General features: G+C 40.8%; 1 protein-coding gene across 5 annotated transcripts in view; it reads right to left on the bottom strand.

The window, feature by feature from the left end:
* Nucleotides 1-24,938, bottom strand: part of SEMA6A (semaphorin 6A) — a 134,807-nt gene that overhangs the window by 92,818 nt on the left and 17,051 nt on the right. For 4 of the 5 annotated variants that reach the window (XM_027652479.1, XM_027652477.1, XM_027652478.1 and 1 more), the window contains exon 3: nt 24,377-24,936. The gene's annotated coding sequence lies outside the window, so the exon portion shown is untranslated. Of the gene's footprint in view, nt 1-15,019; nt 15,076-24,376; nt 24,937-24,938 lie in introns of those variants that run through there. The other variant, XM_027652476.1, reaches the window with a different exon arrangement.

The raw sequence follows: 24,938 nt of genomic DNA on the forward strand, positions 1-24,938 counted from the left end.
GCACCACTGCAATCAAGATGTAGAGAGAAATGTAGTTGCAATTAGAGAAAAAAGGAGAAGGTTTGAAATATGAATCCTTCAGAGGAAGAAAGGATTTTGTTGAACTGCAGTAAAGATTAGGGGCTTGTCAATACTGAGATAGGGAGGAAAGTCAAGACAATTGAAGAAAGATGTGAATTCAAAGGTAATTCTTAAAACATACTAATCTTCTGAAGCATGCAGAGTTAAGCTGTGGTAAGATGACTTCAGAGTAAGATCACTCACACAGGGGCCAATGAACTTTAACTAAAATATAGTTGTAGATAATGAGTCTTACCTATCTATCCTGGAGAATAAGCACATGGTGACATACAGAAAAGGAGATATAAAAAGATAATACACAAAGAAAATAAGAGACCTGAAAAAACGAGAGGCCTGAAAAAGCCTAGTTGGCAAGATAATAGTAAGACTTTATCCAAAGCAACCAGATCCTCATCTCTTGACCATCTGTACTCAGTTTCTCCAGAACCTGTATATCCATTGCCAGTAAATTGCAAAGGTTGATTCTGCAGGTTCAGCAAGAGATTACATCCTAGAAGGTTCCTGTAGATGTTGTGAAGATCACATAGCCTGCTGTGACTAATCAGCTGGATATCCTGTGTATTACTACAGGAAATAATGAAAGCAGCAAAGGCATTTCAAGTAAGAGAACAGGATATTTCACCTCCCCTGTTCCTGTTATTTAAAAATTTAGCTGAGGCGGTAAGACTGCAGGACTTTGACATGAACTGGACTGTTCCTTCACACATGAACCCACTTCCCACCTCAATCCTGCCAGGAGCAGTTTGCAAGTACCACTAATTCCTTTCCAGCTGTCCATGCGACATTTGGACACACAAGTTGTTTGTTTCTCTTCCTCCTTTCAGACAAAACTTTGTGGGATATTTTTAACTATAAACTACAAAAGTCTACTGAACAAATAAAACGAAAGTTTCTTTTCTCAAGTGACTTGTCGAGTTCTCTGATAAGAATAAAGCCAGTACAAACAACTAACTGCCTGATGTGGAGTAACTCTTTCCACCATTTCCAGCCAGTCACGTCTGGAGTCTCTATTTACCCTGGAAGAAGATGGCTCCAGACTCATCAGTGGAGAATTTAGTCCTGTGGTGTGCAGGTGCTGTACTCCATAAGGCATGTAAAAATGCTGAGGTCTACTGTAATTAGTTTTCAGATTAAGTCTGGCAGTTTAGTATATCTTATGTGCAATGAGTAACAAAAATAAAATGTGTTCTAAAATTAAAGGGAGTTGAAAAAGAAAACAAAGCTAAGAAATATTTCCTTATCTCTTGTTTCACAATAAAGAACTATTTCTGCTTTTGAACTGCAAAGCATAAACAGTACTTTCTTCACCAGCTCATAGAATATATTTATGGTTCAGACCCTTTCAGTGCTGTCATCTCGGCTCTGAGGGTAAACTGGACACAAACCTCTGCAGCTGAGCTGCAACGAGATTTTTTCAGAAAGAGAACTGTCTGATGTTGGCACAGAGTGCCAGGTTGTGTCCTTAACTACTGCTTCCCAAAACACCACCGTATGGAAAGTAAAGAAGGGAGAGAGGCTGTGAACAATGCCTCTTTGTGTCCTACCGATTTCCAGGAATAGTGCTGCTGGCCCCAGGCTGCGACACGGTTTTCACACACCTCTCCCCCAGCAAATCCGCAAGCTAGGCTTTCATAACCAAGGGCTGCTCTAAAGGGTCACCATGCCACGTGCAGTATTCCTGCAGGTTTCTTCTGCCTTTTCAGGGATCTTATAAGCTATTACGGGCAAAGGCAACTTTCTTCTGTAGAGTCAAAGTCTATAGCTTCCCCCCACTCCTTTCAAACCCTGAAAATTACAGTATTGTTACTTTTCTAAGGAAGGAGTTTCAGGGTACTGAAAATAAGCTATGTGAGAACTGGGTTGAATAATACTTTCTAACCACTGTGAATTCCAGCAGGAAATTAATTCTCACTAACTGACTTTATTTCAAAAGTGTTAATACGCTACAATGGTTGGCTGCAAATATAGTTTCTACGTTAACTGAAGAAGGAAGTTTTTTTCAATGACAAGTAATTATCAAATATTTCATCTTCCTGTTAGGAACAGAAATACCATTAGTTTAACATATTTACTTTACCTGGAGATTATATCCTGTTGTTGAAAATGTGCAAAATCTTAATATCCCTAATATCCATAAGTGTATCTGATTCATTTGTGAACATCACCAGAAAATATCTATGTTTACAGCTTTTATACTCCTTTTCACTTTCTATATAGAAATATTCAAGTAAATGAGTTCATTTCATGAAATATTCCATAGGACTGATAAGTATCATTTTGTGTGTGCTTTATACATAAAGTAAAACAACAGTGAGTCTACTCAAACAGGGGTGTGAGTATATTACAAGACTTTGAAAAGCAGAGTTTTTCCACCCTGACAGAGCCTTGTGCTCATAAAGCCATGGAGGTTCTGCACAAAATCACCAAGCGACAACTGGTAAACCTCTGCCTACTGAGCTGTGATAATGCTCCTCCTATTTCTACACTTCAGTGCCTACAAGCAGTGGGGTAAAAATGCTGTTCCTTGTCAGTTTGCTCTTGTAAGAGCATCTAGCCGCTGTGGGCACAGGGCTGCTGCAAATTCATTCATCAGACAGTGAATGTATTTGAAACAAATTTACTAGTCCTATTCCCAGCTCTTTAGCAAGTTTTTTTGGTGGGGTCATTGTTAGATGTGCTGGTGACTGTGGTATTGCCTTCAGTCTATTCACAGCAACCTTCACTTTTCCTATTATTTTCCTATGTCAGCTGTTGTTCAGCAGATTTGGTTCCTACTCTCAAACCAACATGACTGACAATCAGAGTTCTGAAAACTGTTCTTTTTTTTTTCCCTGCGTATGATACTTCTTTTCCCTGTGATAATATGATTGCTAGTGACAGTCTAAATTTCTTGTATAATTTTCAAGAGGCAAACTGCAATGTCACTGTTCTTCATATTCTTTACAAGTTGCAAAAAACTATAAGTTACACTCTTCCCAATTTTTTTTGTTTTATTTTGCATTTAAATACACAAAGCAGTTGCATTTTTCAATCATGTGCTTTAATAACTAACTACAGGATGGACTCTATGCAGATCTTGTTTTCCAGTCCCCGAATATATGAATAAAAATGTTTAAATCATGAGTTAAATCCAATGACTGACTAGCAAGAAACCATCATTGAACAGTCTGAAGGCCTACTATTAGTTTCACACACTGTCTGCTCACAGGGAATGTTTCCTTTTTTACTGACATACCTGACAATGAGTGAACAGAAACATCAGAGTTTACAAACTCTTTATTTCTTTATTTTTTCATCAAGTCATCTTATGTGTTAAAAGGCAGGTGATAAAAGCATACACCTTTTTGAAGATAACTTAAGAATCAGAATATTACTTGCCAGCTAATGCAATGTATGTTTATATCTTTAAAGAAAAGTTTTCCTCTGTGCCAGTGTTGTTAACTCTTGTAATTTTTTATCACATGGCTATATAACATTGGTATTTTCCTCAATGCTCTGACTTCTGGAATAAAGATATTAAATTAATTTTCCAGCAGTAAGGGAACTCTTTGGTCCCTCAGGACACGTTGCAAGCTTCCCTATTTCATAATTTTGAATATCTGATCAGCAGAACTTGGAAATACCACGTCTCTTTGCATTTCCAGAGACTCCAGAAAAACAACACTCCTATGAATGTTACGAAAGACTTTGTGACGTATTTTATCACCACTTGTAAGAGATCCAGGCTAAGGAATTCAAAACACTGATAGAAATGAGTTTTCTGAGTACCACTTCTTGCAGACAGAGGTGAGCTTGTTCTGGCCCACTGGTAGAGCTCAACAGAGCCCGGCGAGGGGCTGGGATGGTAGCACCAAATGGGCTGATTCTACCTGATCCAAATGATCCATGTGGATTTTACATTAACAAAATGCAAAGGCCAGTGCTGCCTATTCTTGTAAGCAAAAAGCACAGGTCTGTGCCCTGTTCTGCGAAAGCATGCTGCACCTTACAGTGCCACTGACTGCACCACGACTTCTTGAATATTCAGCAGTTCTGAAAGTCGTGACACCTCTCTTAAGCCTCCACAAATGCAAATGAAGCTAAAATCATAAGAGCAAACCCCGGGAGAAAATAAAACATTAAAAACACTTTATGTGTTAGGGGGGGGAAAATTATCAAATGCATCTTCAGTAAAAGATTCCCTTCAACATTAACCTACTACTATTAAGGAAAATAATAAAACCTATAGCTCCTTCTTATTTCTATTAAAATACAAAGAGAGTAATTAAGAGTGCACCCATTCATGTCTCTATATAGGAAAGAATATATTTTTTTCCTATTTTGAAGAAACTAGAGAATATATTTAATGGTCAGCACCAATCCATGATCCTGAGGGGATCAGAATGAAAATAACTGTATCCACAGTGCCTTCCTTGCCATGTGCAGCTCTCCCATATACAATCAGCAAACAGGTCTCAGATAATTAACTCACATTCCTCTTCTACACAATTGTACAAAGAAAAGGTATTCAGCCATATTTCCATTTTACTTTACAGAGTCTAGATCAGTCCTCATACATACTAAATATTAATGAACTACCAAGAAACAGAAAGATCATCCCGAATAGCATACATATATCCTCCAACACCTTTCATCTGAACACAAATTTTAATGTCTGCATATTTTCATATTCTCAATACAGTCTATTTCCAATGCCAATTTCTGAACTTGCCATTTTCTCACACAGAAGACACAAATGTGAACAGCGCTTGTTTTTCATCTAATCTCTGTAAATGAACCATGGAGCCTGATGGCTGCCACATGTTCAACAACATTTACCAGGGCTGCCAAAAGGTTACAAAGGGATCTACTCTCTCAAGTATTACTTGATACCACTAGGCCTGCAGTCCTTTAATTCTTTGTCTTGAAATTAGCATTATGAGGAAAGACACAAGTCATTCTGCTGTATGAAAAGTCCATGGAAATTACTGTGTTACCAAGGTGGCTCTTATGGTTACCTCAACTTTCCCTTTACTATTTTTTTGCCCTGTTCCCAGCAAGGAGCCAGAGTAGTAACACTATATTTTTTTTCATTCAATCTCCATACAAAACTCCACCAGTATGTCTTTTGCTGAACACAGCCGACAAAGGCACATGTCCAAATCTCTCTATACCATCAAAACACTGGCATGGAGATACTGGCTATTATGACCAGAAGTTCACATACACTGGGTATCCCATCTTTAGCAACAATCATGAACAAACCTCCAGAGCAGAGCCAATAACAGAAGCATTACCAAATGCTTGTAGCATTTCACAAATTTAAGCACTTATGGCTTTGTGCCATTTTCCACATATTTTTGTTAACATCCAAATTTAGTGCTTTAGGGTACCTTCCTTCTATCTACAGAGGTGGATAGGGAGGGGAAGAAAGGAAAAACCAGCAACCAACTCAAAATTCTAAACTTTGAAATCACCCAATCTAGCGTTTTTTCAGGCACACTAATGCTATACATTCTGATACCTGTAAGTCACACAGCGAGTAGCACATTTCTCCTTGGAGGTATGGAAATCTTTGGCTCTGCATAGTGCAGAGCACTGATGCTTGATATGGGAGTAGTGAGTGAGCAGATACAAGTCACCTGGGGGTCCAGCCATCTGTCTCTCTCACCCTACATCAGAGGATCTCAGCTTTAAACCTACTTCCTACCTCAGCAAAAAAATATGTTTTACCCTTGGCAAATGTGTGCTTAGGTAGGAGATTCTTCATTTCCTCAGTAAAAAGGCAACCTTCCTATCCTAGGCTGGGCTGTCTGGGTTTTTTTTTCTCCTGTAAGAAAATGGCAGCCCCCTAAAGGTGTTCAAGAAGGCTAAAATGGTTAAAAGTAATCTTGAGGGAGAATTAGGAGTAAAGTAAGAAAAGTACAAGTAAGGTGGTCAAAAGTGTGTAACAGATGCTATTTAACCTCTGACTGTCATTCATCATGGATGTCACTGAGCACGTGGCATACACAAAAATATTAAACAAGGCCTTTCCCATATGGTGGTGGGGGGGTTTGTTTGTTGGGGTTTTTTTGTTTTGGTTTGTGGGGGTTTTTTTGTTTGGTTGGTTTTTTTGTGGGTTTTTTTTTCAGTTCTGAATTTTAAGTTTGGTCTGAATTAAGCTTTAGCTTTTTTCTTTTTAATTATATTGCATTAGCTAGTTTGGAAGAAACAAAACAGTATTTTACAAACTTTATTTCAATGTTGATAAAGGATAATACAAACTCAGCAATTGCTTACCATATCTCTTCCCTCAAGACCACCCTGAAATCCTAAACAAGTCAAAAGGGCCACACTGAGAATAAATATCAAAGACATTGCCAAATTTGCCTTTCTATTTAATTAGCTGACAAGCTCATTAGCAGAAGAGTTGTATAGGAGAGTTTGCCGGCAGCCCTTGCTCACATCAAGGACTGCAAAAAAGTAGGTTGCAGTCACACATGCTGAAAGCCACACAGTGCTGGCAGCAAGAGCAGTAGATAGCAGAACTGGGGGCAGGGATGTCTGTCCTGCTACAGGTGAAACTCTGCAGCACACTGTGCTGAAAAGTGAGATTTGGCATCTTTGTGGGGGAGCCAAACAGTGGATTCTACAGCATAGAGCACAACTAGCAGGGCACATCCCTGGTACATTTCCTGTATGTGGGAGAACGGGTGGGAAAGACAACCCATGTCTACAGCATCCCAACTCTGACCTGTCCCACGGAGAACCGCATGGTGAATAAACCAACACAGTCACAGGTGGTAAACAAACACTGCCATTAGAAAACATATGCAAGCAATATTTGTGTGCATGGGAAGGGAGGGATGAGTGTCTGCACCCAGTCTGCATGGCATGAGGCACAGTGGCCTGCTTCTGGGTAAAACAGCCTGTCACTGAGCAGCACCATTTATTATTTTGTTGGATTTTAGTACTTGTTCAGCATGCAGCAGCTAATACTCAGAGAGTGCTCTAGGAACTGAAAAGACTGTTTGTCTTCTTTGAAGTAAAGGCAGTTCATTGCACTCTTTCCAAGAATGAGCATACCCATGTAATTATTGCTGGGATGTTGTCAAGCACATTTTAGCTTAAAATACAAACAAAATCTTAATTTACAATAATTTGAGGATTTCTTCAACCCTTTTCTACTGAGAAAATAAAATTTGGGGGACTCAAGGAGTCACAGCTGTTACTAATCAAATTTATTTAAGAGAGTAATGTGAAACATCATGTTTGCGCAAGTTCATAATCACAGCAGAATTAAATCATTTATACAGAACATTTATTTGAAACATTCTGTACACAAAGTTTGAATATGGCAGAGAGTATTTCCCTTGTAGTTTAGGTTTGATTTCATTCCTGGAAACTGCTACAAAAATCCTGCTCACTTGCAGTAGGGTTCTTTATTTACGCTCGGTTTTAGTTTTAAGACCTGTGACAAACACCAGATTGCTCACGTTTGTCATGACACAGGCAGAGTCACCACACATTCTGCCCTGCCTCCTGGTACTACCCTGCTAGCATGACATGCTCCCGGCTCACCCTGGAGCAGTTGGTTCAGCAGGTTTTCGCCTCTGTGGATATCCAGGTTTGGAAGTGGAAAAGGGAATTTGAACTTCATATGCCTCCTGGTACATCAGCAGTTACAGCCACAGCGTCACAATCATGTTTTAAAATGATGATCCTCATACTGATGTTATCCTTTCCCTATTACAAAGATCAACTGTGTACTGGTCGTCTGTACGGAGACAAGTCTTGCTCATCTCAGCAAGAATTTTAGGTCCAGCAGAGACCTGGAGGCCTCCTGCCTTCAGAGCCACCCAGCACCCTTTCCCATCCTCACCCTCAAACCCCTCTTTTCAACAACACATGCTACTATTTTTTAAAAAGGTATAATATACCAAAATCTAACTTTTAGGAATTTTAACCTTGGTGCTAAGCCAGGCTTTTTTTTGTCCGATGAGGCTATCAACAATTTTCCTGAATAGTGCCAGGTACAAGGATTTTTTTAAGGGAAACTTTACTAGTTCAGTGGAAACTGGCCAAAAGCCACGAACTTGTTCCAGCCAGCTGACCAGCCAGCTGCAAAGGGTGATTCCAATGCCCTTCCCTCATGGCTGCAAACATGTCAACTCATCATTGGCCTGTCAAGAAGATCACACAGCCCATTGGCAACTCTCCTCAAAATGCAGGTATTGTAAAGCCTCTTTCCACGTCTTTGCCTAAGACTTAGTACAAAAAAATTGCTTACTGTACTTGTCTTTAGTGCCTCTTATCTCTGCACTGCTATGTGTCAATCTCTCTTCCCCATAGGAAAAAAAACCCACAACACCTCTCCAAGCCAATCACACGACATCCTTGGCAATGGTGGAAAACCTTCTTTACCAATAGCTTGTGACAGAAGTTGAAGGAGTCTCGTGAGATTTCCCTTGGCAAGGAGAAGAGTGTGGGGACGAAGAAGAACCTTATCTGGACCTTTTTCCTCCCTCACCTACCAAATTCTGTATGAAGGGTAAAGAAATCAGGCAGAGAGACAAACGATGTCACTTCAGCTCCTGTGTGCCATCTGTTTTTTCCATTTCAAGCTTCCCATATACTTTACATGGTGACAGCTCATGAGAAAGGAATCATCCCACAGCATACTGCTGGTTTGTAAGGCAGAGAGAGCGTTTTCCTCCTGCTCTACCCTCCTATATTTCGGCACTTCAGCTGTCTCTCTGTACCAGTCTGACTTTGTACCTACAGCTATTCCCTTAATCCCTCTGTTTCTAGAAACATTCCACTCCCCTCAGCCTTGACCTTACAGCTACTTTCCTTGCTAAGTATAACCATTTTTTCCTTAAAAGTTACTCTAACATATCTGTGTTTGTCCCACCACTTGGGGGGGCAGGGGGAGGGAAGCTGAGAGCCAGCAAGAGCTGTATGGTACCACAGCTACATACGCTCATAATTTCAAGGTTTACGGGTTTCTTGTTGACGTAGTCACGATGTTATTTTTAAAAGATAATGTTTTTGATAGATTACACATACCAAAAGCACTAATATTACCTATCAAAAACATCTTTCTCATTATTAAAATACTTTGAGTGAAGCTTCAGTCAAAGAAAAAAAAAAAAGTCAAGATAAAATGATACCTCAACCAGGACCATCTTTGTGGTTTTGCTACAGGGAAAAAAAATCTGCAAATTATTCACTGCTTGCAATCTCTCTTACAAGCTCATAGAGCAGGCATTAACCTGACATATAAACTTTTACAAATATTATTAGCACTTCAAAGACACCACAAATATTGAAGCAGATAAATTCTCTATTACTTATTCTCCTCCGATGTATCCTTAAGCAGGACAACACAGCTTCTCATCTTTTGCCTGCTGAGTTAAGGCTGAGATTATGCATTAGGTATGATGTACTTGGTTCAAGAAAAGGGTTTCATTTGAACTGATAAAGTGAGAATTTTTTCTGTAGTTAAGGGAGACATCTCGTCCTTAAATTTTCCATTTAGTCCTGTAGGTTTCAGAAAAATGTTTCATCTTTTTATATCTCACACTGTAACATACAGTTTCAATGGAGTTTTAAGTAGAGAATGATGGCAGTGACTTTAAGATATCCTAATATTTTCTAAGCCTACACCATGGTCAAAGACAGTGACTCTGTTTCACACCTGTTGATATAATGGAAATACTCTGTACTTTCTTGGGAGGTTTCAGGTTCCATCATTAGAGTGTATTATGATATTTTATAGAATATCCCACTTATTTCTTAAAACATAATCATTGTAGTTAGCATGAACCACTCAGTGGCACTTATGTTTCATTCTAACTGGTTTCACCACACTGTTGCAGAAAGCACCTTTTCTTGGTTGAATCAGTGAGACCTAAGCTGGAGCTACCAGTGTGTTGTCTATAGAGCCAGAGCTGCTGAGGCACCACTCAAAAAGATGACCTGGTGCTAGGACACACTCTCTATGTATTGTGTTTGTTGTCCTGGACAACACTCTTCAGTGTCCAACCTCTCTATTTTCCAGGCTATGCAGTGAGATTGAGATGGGCTACTGAGATGGGCTTGGAACAGATGCCAGCAGACTCTGTGGTTTGTACTGAGAAGAACTGGAGGCTTCCAGACTTAACTTCTCTACATCTGAAGTTATGAGCTTGCACAAAGTAGAAATCTAAGTAAACAAATGCCTGGTCTTCAAAGTTTGGTTTACCATCAGATTACAAGCGTGAGTGAAGAAATCAGGAAACATCTTTAATTGCAGATGAACTTCCATGTAACACCAATGCACTTCCAGTACAACACCTTAACAATGTACCCAGAAAGAGAAAGCTAGTCTTTTATCATTCTTTTGGCACATCTGATTTATTTATGTATGCACTGGAGCTGTATCTGTTCTAAGTCTCTAGACATTTTAGTCATGACACATTTAAACACACACAACTTGTTTTTTTAAAAAAATGACACCTGATCAGATGAGACTGAAGAACTAAGTGCTTTCTTTGTGAACACACTGCCTTTCTTCTATACACAATGCCAGCTGCTTGACAGATCTAAGACTTGAGGTGTGGATTGAGTGGTGGACAAAGGCGTGAACTCAGGTCAGAAGCAAGCATCTGTCCATAGAGCAATTGCAGCATGCACATACAAATACACCACACTTTCAGAAAGGTCTTCCCCAGATAGGAATCCACTGTACCCTGGTAAAATGGATTCAGAAAGGGGGTACAAAACACACAAAAGTTTTAAGCCACAAGATGCCCAAAATCAACATGCATGAGCACAGGCATCTTGATCAGCCAGCTGTGCCCTTCTGCTGATCTCTTAGCCTGTGTGGATCTGAGGAGATCAGCAGGAGTGGGAGAAGAATGATTCCAAAACACAAAACTTTCTCTGTGAGTATCCTCCTCTGAAGTAAAACACCAACCAACCAACCAACCACACCCCCAAAACATTCTAAGCCTTGCAAATCCTTTATGTTAAGACTTGAGCATTTGGTCTTGAGTCCTTAATGCAAAAGCAACTCTTGGGTGGCTAGAAGCTCACTCCCAGAATCTGCATTTTACATTCCCTACGTCCATAACATGACTATTGTAAAGAAAACGAGGACTGAAAGATGCTTTGTCTCTAGCAAGACACAAACGAAATAGTTTGAGATGAGCAGTGTGTTCACATGGGACTGACCTGAGGTAAAATCCCAATCCAAATGCACAATATTTCTCAAAAAAAAAAAAAAATTAACTGGAAAATTGAAAGTTAAAATGACCTTAGATTTGTGGATCAAGCCTATTTTTAGCTGATTTCTAAATCACTTTTATAATTCTTATAAAGAATTACTTGAATTAGTATTTCTTTATTTTTCTAAACACTGAGGCAACATATAGCTGCTGCAGTCCATTTTTCTGCATCTTGCAAAAACTTTATATAAGTCTGGAAGCTCTTTAAACATGAGAGAGTATTTAAATACTCTTTAGAGATACAGAAAATATACTTCATAGGAGCAAGGGGATGTGGTAGAATTACTGCCAGAAACTATTTAATGGCTTGAAGCAATTTCTATCCTCCTGTTTGGAGAGAAAAAAACCCAAACAAACCTGTTTAAAGGACATGGAATATCTTTCTATCTTCCCTTCTCTCTCAAAAAAAAAAACCCAAACAACAAAACAGAACAACCAAACAACTAATTTGCCTTAACTTTATCTGTGCTTTTAGCATCCCTTCCCTGTGAATACTGAAGAACTAAACAGTAAGAAGAGTTCAAGATAGACCTTGTGAATGTTAATCTGGGACACTGTTTTGCTAATAAGCACAGTTGCTGTTTCTGCTCAGTGCAAATTGTATTATTTTGTGTTATATTGGTTGCATTTGTATAGTTTGAGAGCCTTATCAATCCTGTAGGGCTGACGAAAATGGCACAACCACTGAAACCAAACATGAATTCATTTTCTGTAAAAGCAGGGCTGAGACACGGAAGCTGTGAAAGAATCTTGTTAGCAATTCCTTGTGTAGGCAGCATGTTTCACTTTAATCATATGCATTATGGCCCTTACCCATCACTTCCATCTCACTCCTAGAGCTTTTCTGCACATCAGTTTGGCTAACCCACTTTCTGATGTCTGTGCCTCTGTAGAGGAAAGCTGAAAACTATATTGCTTCTTAGACTGCAAACAGCAAGACAACACACACACAAACACAGAGGGAAAATCAGTGCCTTTGGAGAGCGTGGCTTGTGCCCATCATCCCTTGGTTCTGCTCCGTGTTTTTCATTCTCCCGTTGTCACCCGGACGCCTGTCGCGCCTGCACTGAGCTATTTAAACACAAGAGGGCAGGCGACATGCAAAGGAAAACATTTCCCCGAGAGTTTTCACAACGCAAATAGCCAATGTTGAACAGGCTGCTGGAAAACTTTAAAGAAGCACTTTTCACTCTGAGCATAAGGAAACATGTCACCAAGCTTTTCTCCGTTTCTCCAGTCAGTACATTATTAGTTACAGCTGTACCTCTGCATTTAGAAACTATGTCAAAAGGTGAATGGTTTTTTCTCTTGAAAACTGTAGCAATTTCTAAGGCTACTACCCAACAGTAAGAAAAGTTGCTTTCTCTTTTTCCAAGACTTGACATGCAGTCTAGTGAATGCAACAGATTCTCCCTCAGTATATTCCACCTGCTGAAATATTTAAGGCTCTCCCCACCATAAATGTATTTCGGTGTGTTGTGCTCGTTCTTACACAACCCTGCTATTTAAATGTGGGTAGTTGTTAGAGCAGGCTGTCATAGGACGGCTGTCTAGAAGTAGGCAGTGCAGCTGTGAAGTAGCACTCCAGCCCCCCTACTAACACATTTTCTGCTGGTTTACTGTTGAAAAATTTCCAGTACTAGAATCTTTGAAGCTAAAATACCAATTCATTTTACAGATGCCATCACAGTACAATGTATTTTGCTATTATTATTGATATTTTGAGCTTGTGAGTTAATTTTGTCAATAACAACCAAAAAACCCCCCAAAACAGTAATAATTGACTCCTAATAAAGTCAGCAAGTTTTATGGCACCAATATGAACAAGTCACAGGTTAGCTTTTCGAGACAAATTCCATGCCTGGTAAAATAAATATGGAGATGCAATCTGAAGCAAAACTGTGCCCTCGTTTTTCTGTCTGATGCTAACAGATCAAAAGTTAGATCCTGCTAACCCATATTTTCTTGTCTCTGCCCAGCTCCTCTGCATTTATCTACATAAGCAATGTAGTTGGTTCTGATGACACGTTCATACAAAGAGACTTGTTTGAATTGTTTTACAGCGGGGAATTCAGATATTTCAATATTTGGAGCCTGGCATAAAGGAGAAGGTCAGGATTAGTCCTTCTAAAAAATACAATGGTGTAAGCAACTGTGTAGATGCTCCAGTTTTTGAAAAGTTCTTGAAATTCTTTGACTGTGACAACAACGAATTCTTTTATCTGCTTCAAACTAAAACAGATTACTGACCATTTATGGGGGAAAAAAAAAAAAGAAGTCTAATGAACTGATTTGCTATTCAAGGTAATTCTTCTCTGACATTAGGAACCATTATACAGTTCTACATTTTCTACAGCACATCACCAGCATTTATTGCACCAACATGTTACCAGGAAGGGCCCAGCTGAATTGCCTCTCTCACATAAACAACACTTGACCTGGGTGTTATTTCTCTGGGTTTTTTTGCAAATGAAGTAAGGATTTGGAAGCAAGGATCCTCCAGGATTTTAGCTAGGCAAGAGAGCTTATGACAAAGATGAACAAGACCAAATGGTAATAAATGCAAAAGGAATTAGAATTCATGTGTCAGCGAACTTACTCTATTCTGCAGTTTGCCTTATATTTTCAAATTTTTTCTCAGATAGATACTTAACACATGAATGTAGTACTCTTAAGAAGAATGTTCTGAAAATCAAAACTGCATTTTTCTCACAGTCATCCAGCCAGCCACCAGCCTTCATCTCACACCTTCAGGCCATTAGCTCCAGGTTGGCTAAATCTGCCTTTTGGACTACACATGTTGATGAACAAGAACAGGATCTTTTTTTGTTTTGTTTTGTTTTTATCTTGGGAAAGGAAGTGTTCTGGCAGTATGTCTAGGTCTTATGCTCAGAACAGGATAAAGCAAAAAAGACAACACCACCCTGCAATATATGGGTCTCGTGATGGAATTAATCAGTGTATCTGAACAGGATGAACTTTCCTACAATAGAATAAAAAGGAAACACCTTGCAGATAATAATGAAAAAGTGTAGTAGCTCATGCAAAAACCTTTCCTTTTCCCACAACAGCTCTTTAAGGATTCAGTTCTTAATTTCTTTTTAAAGAAAAAAACAAATTCCTATTCCAAGTCAAGAATATTTTCAATGAATGAAAAAAAAAGCATTGCAAAGAATCCTTAAAATAAAGTTTGTCTTCTTACTTTTATGTAAAGTCTGAAATGATTCTCCACTTTAATTCCTTCTAAAGAACAACAACAACAAAAATATCTGCACCATGTATTTCTAGAAAACAAAGACTTAGTGCACGGACACAGTTCTTAAAAGATGTGTTACATAATCACCCTCATATAACAGACTACAGTAAATTTTTAAAAATCAATTTAACTGTAGTAATTTCTGATTTATTACAGTTTGGATCAGCACATTGTAATTGCAAAAGCTGTACATTGGTAATTAATGAGTACAAATTATTCAGAAGTGGAATGGGTTGAATATTATTAGAAGTTTATACACATAGCACCAATACTGTTCATACAGAAAACTAAATTCAAAAGTTGACTCTAATGCATAATGCCCTTTTTTCATTAGAGAGCTATGATGAAAAGCCAGTACTATAAAGATTATGACCTGAGGTTCAAGACTGAAGTTAAACAGCCTCTAATCCTCTCTATATAATAAAAAAGGCATTTTGGATCAAATACATACCCACGCTCATGGTGCGAACTACTACTCAACAAAGATAATCCCATGGGACTCCACCTCTGCTCTGCCATCAGGCAACAGAAAGGGTGCGTAGAGCAACTGGTGGAAAAGGCATTTCATCCCAACCTTTTCCTTGCTGTGGTATTTTAGGACAGGTGCCGACCGCAACCACTGCATTTCCATGGAGACCCGGATATGTAGGCCAGGACTCCAGCAGCCCTCCAATCATTCCTCCCCATCCACCTGCTCCAAAGGATCAGCGGAATAGGTGTGCTCTGCCCACACCTAGTGACCAGCTGCAGGCACGAGGGGAGCTTTGAGGCTAAACGGAGGACAACTCTCTCTCAGGTCTGTCCATGAGCACACAACTCAAGACAAGCTTCAGCCTCCCAGGAATATTCAGACAGTAAGGTGTGCAAGATTTGTAAAACAAATGCTGTAACATTGCTTAGAAGACACAAATAGAACAATTATTTTCCCAGAAATTATTATTTTCTTTTCTTGATAAGATCACTACATTTGATGCTAAAATTCAGCTGCTTGGGGATGCAGACAACATTTTACTGTCAACCATAAATAAACTGAAACAGCAATATTCCCAGGGAAGTGGCTGAGTCATCAACTCAGGTATTTAAGAGATGGGTACAGGTATATAAAAGATGTGTAGATGTAGCACTTAGGTACATGGTTTAGACTCAGCTGTGTTAGATTAAGGGCTGGACTCGATCTTAAAAGTCCTTTCCAACCTAAATGATTCCATGATTTTATAGTGAACTATAAATGGAGTAAGGGCTTGTTGCTGAGGTGTTCAGTAGAAATTCTTTTTTGCTATCCAGTGGGAACAAGACCGGCCCTTTATACTGATGTATCACCCACCTCTCTATTTCTTGGAGGTAAAAAACAAAAAACAAGACAAAAAATGTCATCATTGCTAAAGGATGTACCTTACAGAACTGCTTAAATTAATTTCTATACAGAGAGATTCTAAATGGAGTACAGTAAATTCTGAGAAGAAAAACACAACAGAATTTGTACCTCTACAGCTTTTGATCCAAGATATTTCCCCATTGCAACAATTTTCTTACTCAATCACCACGTCCCCGTTCCAAAGGGGAACTACAAAATGATCATATTCTGTTCTATCAGACTGCCAATCTACTAGAGACATGCACATTGTGAGTTTATTAGGAAAAAGGCTGAGATTAATGTAAAATATTTGTATACAACAGAATACGCAGAAGTCAGACTACAAACCAAAAACTATATATATAAGGTAGGAGTATAAAATTACAAATACAGATATTGTGTGCAGCTACCAAAAAAGTTTTAAAACTCATGTGAAATTTTGGACTTCACTTTGTTCAGTTTGTAGGACTCTTGAGGGTGGATTACATGTAACAGGCACATGTTCTCAATCTGCTTGTTGATCTCACTTGAAAAATTGACAAGACTGGGTAGTAAAGTTCTAAGCTAAAGCTTTAAAACTCATCCTTGAGCGCAAGCTAACCATTTGAAATTCAAAAAGTGGCTAATTTTCCAGACTAGTTCCAATTATACTGAATTCTTTAATCTAAATTACACAGCTTTTTAAAGATATACTTTGATTGATGTGAATAGTCAAGGCTGGCTTTTTCTTTTTGTGAACAGAAGGTACCTATCAAGCTTATCTGTGCAAGACTCAAATTGCTTATTAGATCTAGAGGGAAATCACACCATTCTGGAGGCACTGTAAAATCCAGAAGAAAAGAAGAAATGGGATTTAAATATCTGCTAAAACATGTAGCTTACTATTGCTCACACAGAAGTGATGAAGCTTTTTTCTCAATAGGAAAAGAAAAAGGAAACCATTATTTGCTTATTGAAATATGTTTGTGCATTATTTTATATTCTGCACAACTGACAAATCAATTAATACTGAGTACTACATTGACAAGTCAGTCTTCCAGGTACTTTCCTGTTAGACATATTTACTACTTTACAATTTTTCTTATTCATCAAAAAAGCTATTTCTAACTTCTCACAGATCTGCATTTCTGAAAGTATGTATGTTTTAATACTGAGTTTGTGAACAAATATTGAAATATTATTCCAAAAATACTGCCAGTACCAACACAGCGCTATAAGAGTACTATTTATGTCTGAAAAAAGTTTATTTCCCCTTTTTTACTTTGTAATTCAAGCTGCTCTGCAGCTAACAAAAGCGTTCTTATTGTCATTTTATTAAAGGTAACAATAAACATTAACTCAGTCTTAAACAGGATATGATGCTGTATGTAGCTAGATTAAAAGGGAATGTAAAACAAATTACCTGGATTGCTTAGGAAACCCTAAATGCCCTAATATACCCAACCATTTCTCAGAAGAACTAATGAAAAGCCTCTTTTGCTCTTGAAATGAATTAAGGTAGCCAGCAGTCTCTGAAATGTACCATTTTATCAGCAAGAAAAAACAAAAAGCAAATCTTGAGAGTAAATATCAGCTGGACATTCACATAACAGGGTCCAGAGAGACATATCCAGAAGTTTCTGCTTTTAATCCAACTCTGAATAATGTTGGATGCTGTTCTCTGTTCCTTCAGAGCTCCTCTACTGCCAAAATAACTGCAAGGCTTGCAAGTCCGAATGTATCGCAATCCTTTCCCAAGGCACCCCAACACTATCTGAGGCACTGAAACTATGGCAACCGAATAAGAAAGCAGCTTCCATGATTAATAGATGAAGATCCCAGCGACAGTGCCTTGCTAGGCCATAATTCAGGAATGCTAGAGGAATTAGCATAGAATCTATCTCAATCTACCAATAAAAAGTAGATTTCAAAAGGCATCAACAAAAATCACAATTTTTTTCTGCTCAAAACAACAACAACAAAAAACTATGGAACTATAAACTGCTCAAAATCTCATTAACATTTCAATGAATGGCTGCCTCAAATGCAAGTAATGGATAAATGTCCATGAACAATGGTGAAGGAAGCAACATAGGAAATTTCCCATACGATTACCAAAGCCATATGAGGAATATATAAAACATCTGAGTGAAGCTGAGCAGACAGAGATAAGAAAAAAGAAATAATGTTTGCTGCAGTCAGGAATATATTTGGATGCAGCTTTTCCCATTGTGCTGGGGATTCATAAGGGACAGTACTTTTTCCATCTGCTGAACTGGAACACACGACCATATCTGTTATATGTATATTCTATACATTTGCATTATTAGAACATCCCATGAGCCTGTCAGGGTCATTGTAAAATTGATGATGGTTAGGAATACCTTTTCTTTTTAAATACGTAATAAAACTTCTGCTATTATCTCTAGTAAAAATAATAGTATAGTAGTCCTTATCCAACTAGATGGCCTCAGACTAAGGTGAAAGGGTACAACAAAAACATTCTTTTTTTTTTTTCCTAATTCCATAAACATTAGGTTTTCTCTAAAGGCAACTGGTTACAGAGATCACAAAAGCGTAGCAATGCACTTTTTTTCTGCCTGCTCCATGGAAAGGGTATAATCCTGCAGTCAAGGCATGGCTCTACCTGGGGAGGGTGAGAGAGATGATGCCAAGGGCCTCTCATACTGAGGACAGCACACATACTGCCATGTCACATGATATACAGCAGTGCTGCGCATCTGCCCCCAGAAAGACTTTAAGTTCAGAACTTCAGGCATGTTGCAAAGTGTATTTATGTAGAAAGTTCCTCAGTAGCAGTTTTGTCAGTAGCTCAAAAAATAAAAAACCAAAAATGGCATGGGGTAGTCCATGATATATGAATTTCAAGTATGTAGCGTAAATACTTTATATAGAAGTGCCTATTATTAACAATACTTTTAAAGGAAAGGTCATCACTGAATGTAGTGAATTACCATATGTCTTCACTCTAGAGATACAGCAACTGGCAGTTCTGTTAATAGCTGGTTTATCTACTTCATTTTACATCTCTATTTCAGCCACTGAAGAAACACTTTGGGGCTCAGAGAAAAATTCTTTTCATACAAAACTGACCCTGTATTCACATCAAGCATAGCACAACCCTCCTTCCGGCTGATAAATAACTACAGTCTATACTGGGAAATACTTTGTAAGGTTTTGCAGCAAATTATGGGAAAATTTATGTTGGGTTTTTCTCATTTTCTTCTTCCTTTTTTGAAAACTGTTCTTTTTGTTAAGTGAAATCTACTTCCTTCTTATTAAACTGTATCTGGAGTTAAACTTCAGATTTCAGAGGGCATAAATCTATTAGCCTTATTTATATTCATCTGGTGCACAAAAGCTGAGAACACGATTATTTTATGGGGGGAGGCATAGATCTCCCATCCCCTTCCCTATTTCCAGTGCCCTCACTATTAACTGTTAGCAGCCTGTGTAAGTCTGAAGTGACAAAAACTGCAAATGCCTCTGTGTATGCCTGTCTTTCAAAGAACCCCTTCCAAGACCTCCAGAATATCCTGATTTTGTAGGTGCAGAATGCTTTTCTATTTTTTTTCTTTCTCCGTTCCCATACCAGATTTAATTTTGAATCCTTTCACATCTTCCAGTGGCTAAAACAAAACAAGCAAATGAGCAGCTTGGGAACTCCACAAAGCACACGGGAGGTGCAATATCTATAACTCTAACACAGTAGGTGGCACTCTTCCCTTTAAATCCTAAGTCTGTGCCTTGGAGCTGTGCTGCCATATTGCAATCCAGATCCAAAACCAAAGCATCCTTCACCATGGACAATTAAAGATCCCTTAACACTGTATAAACATATGCATTCAGTTATTTCCATGGCCATAGGTAACACAGCACATAAAGAAAACAAACACTCGTAAACTCCAGTCTGTCAGGTTTCCACTTGAACTGGGGTAGTCCACTTCTGTCTTCACAGAACCTACGCACATCTAAGCTGTTCTTCACTCAAGAGACTGGTGCAACAGGACAAAAATAAAAATATTCCTTTAGAGACCCGTCTGGCTCAGGACCAGGCTTTCCCCCAGCTGCTTGTTTCTACCTTAGAACACTGTTCACAGTTGCTGTATGCCGTTGATCAGCAGTCAGACTCTGTGCTATTGACTGTATCTTACTGCCAAAACATTTCACCCACCTCAGAGTAATCCTGTTAATCAGAATTTTTGAGCATAAAATGCTCAAATGGTCACCCTTAAAGAGCACTGCTTATTCCTCTTATTTTTCTGTTGCCTCGTCAAGCAAAGCTTGTCACAATTTGTCAGATGTGATTTGTTCCATGACATGCAGACCTACGTCTGATTTAACATTAAAGATCCATCCAAAGCAAATGCACTCACATGGTAGCTTCAGGTCCTTAAGAAGTATCAATTCCCAGCAGAGAACAGTATTTTCAGTTTGGGGCATAAACAAGAAAAAAAGTCCCCATTTAAGTAATATTTCAGCAATTGTCTTTACTCGGAAAATTACTCAGGCAAGCAAGGCTTTCCTGGGTCAGCAACACTTACTTGGTTGAATGAGGGCTAAAGATTTACTTCATCAATAAATGAATAGTAGGAGGTCAAACACTGCAGCATCTGTATCAAATTAGGATAATGAAAACTTCTGGTTTACTACGGTTCAACTTTTCTCTAGCATATGCTGTGTGTAATATAATTTAAATGTTGTTTTCCAGCATTTACTGGCTTGTTTGTTTTCAGCACTCTGCTGTGGCGTATGGGAATCAGGTACTATACACTAAACATTTGTTTGGGTAGTATTACAACGTATTCTTGCAAACAAGTTGGATGTGAGGCATGTATTAGCTCAGGTCAATTTAATCCTAAAACATTTTATGTCTCCCCTGCTGTAAACCATGTGAACTCCTTTCATGTGTATTTATGTATGGCTCTTCAAAACAAGATGACAAACTTCCCCTTCCCTTCACAAAACATGCACAAGCAAGTTCACAATCACCTACTTCCTTTTTAATGCAAACAGTTCTAGTCTGGATTTTTCACAGGTCATTAATTTTATCTCTCTCCTTTTCTTTCTTTTTTTTTTATTCTTTTAAAAAATGTAATGAAGGCAACTCCTCATCCTTAGCCCAATCAACTTCCTTCTTCAGTTTTAAACTCCAGTAAACTGCAATCTTCTATTTACAAACATTAAGAGGGGTCTATGGCTAACATATAATACTCACTTTCATCTTCAAGCAGCTAGAAATGTTAGCTAGCCATGTTTCTCAGAGATGCCTGTGCCTAATTATTTTTTGATTCAAGTAGTATGAGTTCTGTTGATAAGGTTGGTTTTGCCATTAAGTAAGAATATACAGTTTTCAAGTTGACTAATTGAGTATACAGAGAACATCTGTGACTGCATAATTCGTAGTCCCTGAAAGTATTCACCCATCCTTCAAGCATTTGATTCCCACTACGTGAAAAGCAAATGTTGCAAATATACATTACGGTATTACTTACTATTTTAAATTTTGTTTAGCATTTAAACAGAAATCTCATTTGGAAATTCTGCTCCTGAACTAAACTTCCACAAAAGCCAGATATTTTCTCCAGTGAAGAGTGGTGGAGAACAGAAATCAAATTTTTAACGCGTAAGAACATGTTTGACTTTAAAAAGAGTTAGTTCTCTTGGTCTTATAATTTTTGAGAGCTACGATATTAAAACCAGGCTCCTACTAGATAAAATTATACCCTTGACAGCGAAACACTTTGGCAACTGTACTTCTCTAATAGTTACAAACCTTCCCAATCCCACTGAAGTAGGTATTTGCTTTCAACTATGTCTGAGGCAATTCCACGAAGAAAGGGGTTTGCTGGAGCAGACCCACATTTCTTCACCATACATTGGAATAGTTTCATTAAAAAAAAAAAAAAAAAAAGAAGCTAATCATAGCAAGATCATTTTGCTTTTCTAGTCTGAAATGGTAAAGGAAACCCTAAGCATGATAACAGCTACATAAACGTTACTCTGAGAAAAATGCCACAGATTTCTCAAAATGAATTCTGTGATTAAAAGAGCCTAACTCTACTGGACTTCATGACATTGATGCCAAAGGATTTAATTGCCAAGTAAAAACTACTTGGATGAGAATGGCTTACTGGATGACACAAATTAAATGAATGTACACCAAAAGCAATCACTGAACTAACTGTAGTGAAGACAGTGCGAAAATCACACCTTTAGCTACTATCTTTGAGGTCAAGTTAGTAATTAGTATCGTTGCTGTATGATATAAAACAAGTGAGCAGAATCTACGGCAAATAATAAGCCACCTCCTGCAACTCTGTGACAGAAATTGGTTGTATAGACTCGTTATTTACAACACCTGCATGTTGTGTATGCTCCTTTGGAAAATGAAGCATTCACCTTGAAACGTCAGGAAGTGGCATCTTTTACAATATATTACACAGCTAACTAAAGCCCTTATTTTTTTGCCGTTCTATTAGTGAAATAATTCTCCGCAGCAGCTAAACATCCGCGCTGTACAGATGCTGGCACAAACGTGCCTGTTTACAAACTTCAAAAGCGGCAATTAGCTCGGGAGAAGAACAGGAGAACAAATTACTCCCTGAACACAGAGCGGTCAAGGTTAGAAAAAGACAGAGCCATTTGCCTAAGGAAGACCCAACAGTTACTGCCTTGCGACTCACCCTGAGATGAGCCAGACAGGGCAGAGGCGTGGATGACGGGCAGAAGGGCATCTCCGCTGCAACTGACCGGGCTGCAGCCTCAGACTCACTTCCCCCGCCAGCTCCCGACCCACACGCCGTCCGGGCCACCCCCGGGAAACACCTCCCTTGGATAGAGAGGCACGAAGGGAAGAGGCGGTGGGGCGGTCGAGCCCACGCAAAGAGCAGGTACTTTCTCCACGCGTGATGGAGACCCGAACTTTTAACCGCCCTCCCTGGCAGCGGAACAAGCGGCAGTGTTAACCCAGGGCTGCCCGAGCCCCCGCCGTCGCCCCCAGCGCCTCGGCGCCGCGTCGCCAGCGCACCACAGATGAAGGCACAGCCTCCTAATTCACCCTGCCCTCGGCCGGGACTCTTCCCTGCCCCTGCACTTGAGGGGACGGGAGGTGTGAGTGTGTGCAGGGGGAAATTCCCCTTCCCTTGTTCAACACCGTTTCCCCTCAGCAGCATCCTGTCCCCTCCTCAGCATCAGCGGCACCAAGGAGCCCCGCTCCCAGTCCCCGCCCGGCCTCCCCGCGCCCCGGAGCCGGCCCGGCCGCTCCGCGGCGGCGTGAGGAGTTTGCGGGACGCCGCCAGCCCGCGGCCCCTCCTCGGGGGCCGGCCCTGCTATTCTCCCTTAAAAAAACTTTCCCTTTTCCACCGTTTCGTCCAGCTCCCGCAGGGCCCGAGGGCGGAGAGGGGCCGCTGGAGCGGCAGGGCGAGTGCTGGGCGGAGAGAGCTGGGCTGCCTCGCAACGCTCCCCGCCCGCCGGGCCGCCCCGAAGGGGTCCGACCTTCCCCAGCCCGTCTGCCTGCGCTCCCCGGCCGAGCAGAAGCGGCTCGGCAGAGCCACCAGCCCGCGGGGTAGAGGTGGTGGCGCCAGGCAGAAAGGGGCGGGGAGCATCCCTGCCCCAGAGCCACCCTTCTCCTCGGGGCTGCGGGAGGGCAGTCGGCAGCCCACCTTGGCCGGGGCCAGGGCGGAGGGTATGGCGGCCACCGTCCGCGGGGAGCGGGCGGAGAGGGGAGCCCGCGGCCCCAGCCCACAATCGCGAACAAAGCCCGCGGCTGCGCCGAGGGCTGCTCCGCGGAAGAAGTTGCCTTGGTTCCAGGCTACTTCCCCCCAAAAAGCAACCCAGCCTTGGAAAAAAACCCAGTAAATAAATACATCGGCCGCGACCCAACTACCTCGCGGGAAGAGCAGAGACGGTGGGGTTACGCCTCTGCACGGAGCGGCCACATAGTTCTTGTAACAAAGACCCCACCACCCAGACCCACATGATGCCCGGGGTGGCGGGCGGCGGCCTCGGCCTCAGACCCGACGTCTCGCGGCTGCCCCCCGCCCCACGGTGCCTCGGCGGGCGCGACCCCCTGCGAGCGGGACTCGGCGGAGGGAGGCGAGGAGCCCCAGAGCCGCGCATGCAAGCCGTGCCAAGGGCTAGGGGAGGCAACTGGGGCTAGGTGTTAGGCAACTGGGGGAAGGGGAGTGAGGGAAGAATAAGGGGGGGGGGTGGTGAAAAAAAGATAAAGACGAAGCCACGAGATGCCGGGAAAGTGGCAACAGCAAGCGCAGCGCGTGCACTTGCGGGCGGCTCTTCTCCTCCCTACGCGCTGCAAACGATGTCGAGACAGAAGGCAGGAGCCAGCCTCAAACCACACACCACCCTCGCTCCTTCCGAGCCTGCCAGGGCGACCCGGGAGCCTTCCCTTCCGAGCAACCCCAAAACAGGGATACGGACGGGGGAGTACTGTACCTTTTCGGTGCATGTATCTGGGCAGCTAGAGGACAACTAGCTGATGTAGTGTCCCATTTAGTAATCCATTTTAGGGGATCTCTCTGGGAAACTGGAGCCACTCTCTCCTTTGCAATCCTTTGTCATTACTACATGTATGCTTCCAGGGGGATGGTATATTTAATATTTCTACTTTCTGAATTGCAAAAGCAATTTGTTCATTTCCAGTGATGGGCGAAAAGGGGAGGGATCAGGTAGAAGAAAAGAAAAAACAAAAAAAAGCGTTAGCAACTCCTCTCCAGACCCAAATTCCACTAAGGTTCCACTCCAGCGAGTCCCCTTCAGCCGAGCCTCGGGAGGTAAGTCATTTCGTGGTCTCCTTCTGGTCCCTTTCTACCAAAAGTGCTCCCGTTGTGACGGCTGTTTCAGGAAAACTCCGAGGCAGGAGGCACTCGCTGTGCCACGGCAGGAAAGCGCAGTCGCTCCTTGCTTCGGGCTGCCGGGCATTGGACTGTGCGCGGCGAGGACCAGGGAGCCGCTACCTCTCTTTTCTCTCTTTCTCTTTCTCTCTCTCTCTCTCTCT

The sequence above is a fragment of the Corapipo altera genome, unplaced genomic scaffold (assembly GCF_003945725.1).
Source record: "Corapipo altera isolate COAL_440 unplaced genomic scaffold, ASM394572v1 61286, whole genome shotgun sequence".
NCBI classification, from domain to species: domain Eukaryota; kingdom Metazoa; phylum Chordata; class Aves; order Passeriformes; family Pipridae; genus Corapipo; species Corapipo altera.